The sequence below is a fragment of the Ambystoma mexicanum genome, chromosome 1p (genome assembly GCF_040938575.1).
Source record: "Ambystoma mexicanum isolate Mex_15411 chromosome 1p, UKY_AmexF1_1, whole genome shotgun sequence".
Classification (NCBI taxonomy): Eukaryota; Metazoa; Chordata; class Amphibia; order Caudata; family Ambystomatidae; genus Ambystoma; species Ambystoma mexicanum.
In genome coordinates, this window is record NC_090921.1 from 1,094,972,361 (window position 1) to 1,094,978,865 (window position 6,505).

Here is a 6,505-nt window from a genome sequence, read left to right on the forward strand (position 1 = left end):
CTGGTGCCAAAAGCTGCTTCCGCCACTGGTGTGGGTATCTGTCATTAGGATAAGCCAATGGTCTTCAAAACTGTGGGTCTTGCCCCTGTAGGGTGGCCAGAGGATGTCTGTCATGGGCAGAGGGGGGACGCAAAGCTCTTTCAAAAGGGAGTAGGGTAGCTTGTTTTTAATAGAAAATATAAGCAGTTCTGGCATCTGAGGTGGACCAGCCAACAATATTTTCACTCAAGGGGCGCTCACCATACAAAACGTTGAAAACTGTTCGCGCTAGCCAGAACCTGCATATGGTCCAAATTCATGCTGGGTATTTGAGAACACTTCCCTTTCTGCGGAGCCCGTGGTTCATCCCAACACAACCCCTCGCTCACTAATGATTCTCAACAGAACTACATTTTTCAGAATTCACTCTGTCGCTCTCAGACTCGAAAAACACACAGAAGTACAACCCCAGGATGAGCCTCATTCAATAGCAAAGCTACTAAAAGAGCGCCCCCATCAAGCAGTCGGCCTCAACCAGTACAGCAGCATCAACTGGACTATGTGTCAACATGCCTATGTACTGGGACTGAATGACTGAGCATGAACATGGTCTCACACAGTATGGAAACCCTCACGAACCACATGCGTCAGAATGCACTCAGCCTCACTGAGACTAGCTCCGCATGGAACACCCAACTCTGCTTGACGTGTTCCGAAAGCAACACGCCCCACTTACTACAAGTAATGGGGTAGCGATGCGCTGACTCACTCAAAAAGTTAGGCCAGCCAGCCAGCCACTAGGTAGGCCAAAAGATGAACATCTGGACCTACCATTCAATCTTGCCTAGCGACTCCTTTGTGCATGGAGATACACTGGACCACTAATGTAACCATACAGTGCACTGAAACACCAATGAAAACTGGCACACAACTTTGGCATTGTGTTATTGTCTTTTGACACTCCAGAGACCTTTCTGAGGTGTGTGTGTTTTTTTAACCTTCTTCACTCTTTGAGCTAGGCAAAGGATTGCTGGCATGAGAATTGCAGGTATCTCAAATTCTGGGCATTGGGTCTGGGTCCCCCCTGAATTGTTGCACTCGTAAAAAGCCTACAATCATGATGACTACCCTTTACTTTTTGCCATTTGCCACTGCCTCAGTAAATCTTAGTTCCAAGAAAACCACGGTCACCTCTTCCTTAAAAAGGCTTATTGTTTAATTTCAGACTACTAGCAAAAACATGCTGAGAACTAGACCAAGCCTGCCAGTCTCTACCTACTGGTAGTCCAATGGAGAAGCTGGTAGAAATATACAGTTCCTAATCAGGATCAAACTGAGTTCTATCAATGAATGCCTCTGCTATGAAGGAAGAACCAATCTTCGAAGGGGATTTTGAGAGTGACCAATCCATCTTTGGAAAAACCAAATGTCACCATCACAACTTTCTCAGATATTAAAGAAGGTTTTGCAGCCCTGAATCAAATACATGCCTGGAAATGTACCCATCCACAGGAAAATTAGTAAATATGTGTGCATGACCGTAGGAATAGTCTCACCTATAAGATTATATGATTAGCTCTTGTTGGACTCCATGATAGGTGCTGAGCATGCAAAACCACCCCGTGACCAATGGTGGAGGTGATGGAGGACCTTGACATCCCTACTAGTGGAAGACTTCAATCCTAGAGGCTGAAGGTAGAACCTTGTTAAAGGCCCAGCCATAGTCACCCCCAAAAAGGAAAACATTGAAGGAGTCTTTGAGCTAAATAATAATGATGAAGCCCAGCTGGAGGAACATTTAGAATATGGAAACAAGAGTTGTAGGAACATATCTATACCCAAGAGTATGACGCAAAGAAAGTCAGCTTTAAAAAAAAAAACGTATGAGCTGCAGATTACGAACATCAGAAAAATGGCATGTGCAAGGAAAATGTGCAATGTAAGCAGACCATCTATAGCAAAAGTAGAAGTCCAACATAATAATAACTCGACATTTATACAACACTTTCATCCAAAGCGCTTTACATAGAACATTTGTATATATAATTATTAAGCAATCAAAATTGGTACTCATTTTATTGACCTCAGAAGAATGACAGACTGAGTTGACCTTGCCAGGATTTGAATCTTTCACCTGCAGAGCACACATGTCAAACTAGAAATTATATCGTGCCTCCTATTGCTATGAATATATGTGTATTGGCCTACGCCAAGCTGCTAACAAGCTGCTTATAAACTACATGTGAATACATTCGCATTGCAAGGTCCTGACCTTAGAAACCATGTAAACTGTCATTTTGGGTCAAGCCACCATTTTAGGTTTTCTTGCTCTATAAAGTCACCATGTGAGCTAAAATGGTAGCCTATGTTATTCAGAACAGAACTCGATTGTCATGACCTCTGTACAGCTAATGTATAACTTGCCTGCAGGCCACTTGTTAGGGTCATGAGCTGAGACCTTGTCCTTCTGCTGACCTGTGTGCAATGGATTACCTGTATCACCGAAACTGATCTATAATTGAATGAGAACACTTGCTTAACTACATTGTATAAACTAAGTCCCACATTGTAATGTTAGGCCTAGAGCATACATTATACCATTTCATCTTGTTAATGTATAAACCTAAGATGAACTAGATTTGACCTGGCAAGGGACCCTAGAGCAGTAACTTATTTATGGAATGGTTAACCTGAAGAAAGGCTGGACAACAGGCTGGAGAAATGTATAAAAGCCTGACTGTTTCAATGAATATTTGCACTCACTGAGCACACCGAACCACGCCGGAGTTCGCTGCGTTGTACTGAGGGTCGATAGCTATCTGAATTTTGTTCTGTTCTTTTGTAACTGGATTCAGTATAAAATAAAGTACTTTGTATGTTCCTTTGTAACCTGTGTTTGGTGTGTTTCCTTTTTGGTTACCCTGCCTCATATTATTTCCTTGTTTTCAAAGTTGGCGCCCGGAATAGGGACCCTCAAGATTGATGCCGGATTATTGAAGGTTGACGCACGCTACCGGACCGGGATCGGACGGTGTGACCTAACGGGCCCGACTGAACGAGACGCGACACCTCAGCAGCGCTGCACGATCCGTTCCCTGGACGATAGCCGTGTGGTCTGAGACGGCATCTTGACGAGGGTCAATTTTTTGAGGCGGGCAGATTTGCCGAAATCACCATCCACAAGGTAAAATTTGTTAGGTAAGTCCTTTGTAAACCGATCGGTCCTCCTTAGGTTTGGTCAGGTGAGTCGTTACCCGACTCTTAATTCAACCCTGACAATTTGAATTTGGCGCATTGTATCTGCAGACACAATTATTGACCAGGAAACACCGAGTATTTGAGAAGTGCCTGGGAAATTGTTTAGCTGCTTTAGGGCATTATTCCGCAGCGATAGACAATCTTTGGAATTTAGCCATCCGGCACCACAGGAGGGGTCACCGGCATGTACTATGTACTGTAAGCATGGCAATGGAAGTGTAGTATTTAATAAAATTTGGCACAGACAAACCAGACATGCCTCCAAACTTCAGTGGCCAGTCAATGGTAGTTTTGAGATCCCTCGTAATGAATATTTAGAGTCAGTCTTGTTAAAAAAGAAGGCCAGACCTGCAGCATTTGATGTTTTGCAAAATTGGAAAAGAGAAGCATTGCAGCAGCTTAAAAGTAGGGAAAAACATGTGCGCCGTCATAAAACAAATGCTGAAAAGGCGTTGTTATATGATCAGGACAAACAGTCTGAGTCGGTTAGGAATATGGACAGGGCTTTCTCACTCGGTATTCAGAAAATCTATCCTTCTAAAGATCTTCATGGTTCTGATGAGTTTATCGCCAAATTGTTAAATGAACGAAGGCCTGGTGCCTCTGCACCACCTCTGTATGTTCCTCTTCCTCCTGCTGTACCTCTTCCTGATGTTATTCCTGCTCTTCCTGCTCAACCTGTTGTTCCTATTCCTCCGGTTGTTGTTCCTCCACCTGCTCCTCTGCCTCTTCCCATTGCACCAGTAATAGTACCTCCATTGAATTTGCCTGCACCCTCACTCCCAAGTAGTTCTGTACCGCCTGTAGTTGATCAGGGTGCAGGGTCGAGGATTGTTACTCGTAATACTGTTTCTACAGAAAAGAAACAGGATTTGTATGCATGGGCTAAGCATTGTATGGAGAGAGATGATCGAGCTAATGTTCTTGCCACACTTTCTAATATGGATAATTTTCCTGAGAAAAATGTTTTCATTGAAGGTTTAGGGATTCATTTATGTGTAATGTGGGGTAAATTAAATAATGCAGACCTCCCACAAGGGTTGAGGGACCTGAATACTTTAGTGTTTTCAAGAGACACTGTGGAGAAGGTACATGAGCATGTTGAGAGGATATTTGAGTATAGAAAGGAGTTGGAAAGGTTACGGAATGAGGATGACGAAGAAGAAAGTATGTATGTTCAGAAACGATTTCTTCCATGTCGTAAATCGACATTTGAGGAGGCGCGAATTTGTACAAAAGATGCGATTAGATGGATTCCAGACATATCGATAACTCCAGTTGAGGTATATGACACATACAGTCAATATACGCTAGAAATGCAGAGGAAAGTGATACAGTAATGGTAGAGTACCTGCAGGATGAATGTTTAAAGAGAAAGGTTAGTTGTCCCACAGAGATATTAAACATTTATAAGAGAGCTTTTTCACTTGACACTTCTTCAACTGCTTTAGCGCTCGACTTGGCTCTGTTGCTTAGTAAGCATTCGGAGTTGCCTACATCTCAGTTGCCTATGAGAGAGGTTCCTCCGACATTTGTCCCAAAGGTTGAGATTCCTGCTAATGCTGCAGCAGGTACACCTGCTGTGGACATTCCTGCACATTATGTATAGCAGTTTGTTCACTTCCCGTTTTCACGACAGGAAGTGAATACTATTAGACAAACTATTCCTGACATTAGGAAAAATCCGACAGGGTTCTATAAAGAGATAGAGTCCGTTTTGCAGTCCTCAGTGTTTACCCTAGGCGACATTGATTTGCTATTCCCTGTACTCCTGCCTGTAGATTTGTGGAAACAAGTTAGAACTATAGACGATGTACCAGGGTTGGGAGATACATGGGCTAACATAGGCTTGATGGGGAAAGGCCAGCTGGTGAGAGACCACCTCAGGTGATACTAACTTTGCCTGACAGAATCATTGCAAAACTGAAAACTATAATCCCTGAAAAGAGAATTATTTGGGACAAGCTTACGGCCTGTGTCCAGGGAAAATCTGAGGGTGCTACCGAGTTCTTTAATCGGTTTGAACAGGTATTCTCGGATTTCAGTGGACAAGACTTAGGCACAGAGTCTGGGAAAAGATTATTTGTGGAAAAATTTGTACGTGGATTGCTGCCTGACATCCAGTCACAAATTATGTCTTCTGAGAGCGCTTGGCAGGCAAAATCCCAATCAGAAGTACTGCACATGGCTCAGTACTACGAGAACTGTGTCAATAATGAAAAAGATAGAGTCGAGAAGAGAAAATGTGATTTGATAACTAAAGTATTGTTACAGAAAATTGTTAGAGGCCCCAGAGGGGTAGTTCGCAGATTAGAGGTCAGTATGTTCAACAAGGGAATGTGCCCTTGGGTCCTGTGAATATTAACCAATGTGCCTATTGTCGCCAGGAGGGTCATTGGCGTGCACAATGCCCCGTCCTTCGACAGAGGTCGAATAACACATTTGGAAATATGGGTAGATGATCCAGAGATCGCCCGGGTGTAGGGGGCCCTGGTAGAAGCCAGTTTTCGCAGGATCCCCAACAACCTTTTTCACAGGATAATCAGACTTTGAGTGTGGATACTAGAAACATATTTGATCATCCTTCTGCTGCATATCTATCTGAAGAGCTTCCTTTTGTTAGGATTGCCCGAAGCAGGGTTTGGAACCTATACCTATTCCCGTTAATCAGAAAGGTCCCTACGTTGAAATGGTAGTGGGAAATAGGAAACATCAATTTTTGATAGACACTCATTCTCGGGTTCCAAATATTCCACTGTCAGGGCAAACCAATGTTTCTGTAGGGTTTTCTGGCACACCAGTTGTTTGTCTGGTTTCTTCACCGGTACCTATTTCTTTGGGTCCCTTTACGGACCACTGTCCATTTCTCTTGACTTCGAATTGTGGAGGGAATTTGCTGGTGTTGAATCTGTTGAAGGAATTAAATGTGGTAATTCATTGTTCTTCTGATGGAGTGCGTTTGACGATTTCACCACAGCAATGTTCTGTTTCGCAATTCTTGACTAGACCTTTGCCGCCAGAATTCAGTAATGTACCAGAGTGTTTGTGGGCAGTTGATGACAATGATGTCGGTGTTTTGCAGATTGAGCCTGTTAAAATAGTTTTGAAACATGGAATTAAGCTGCCCCGTATTCCACAGTATAAGATCTCAGTTGAAGGCGAGCGAGCTTTGAAGAGCATTGTATCCGATTTTGTGCATCGTGGGGTGATTGAGGAGATTGCAGGAAGTTTGTGCAATAGTCTGATTTTACCCGTGTACAAAAAAGGT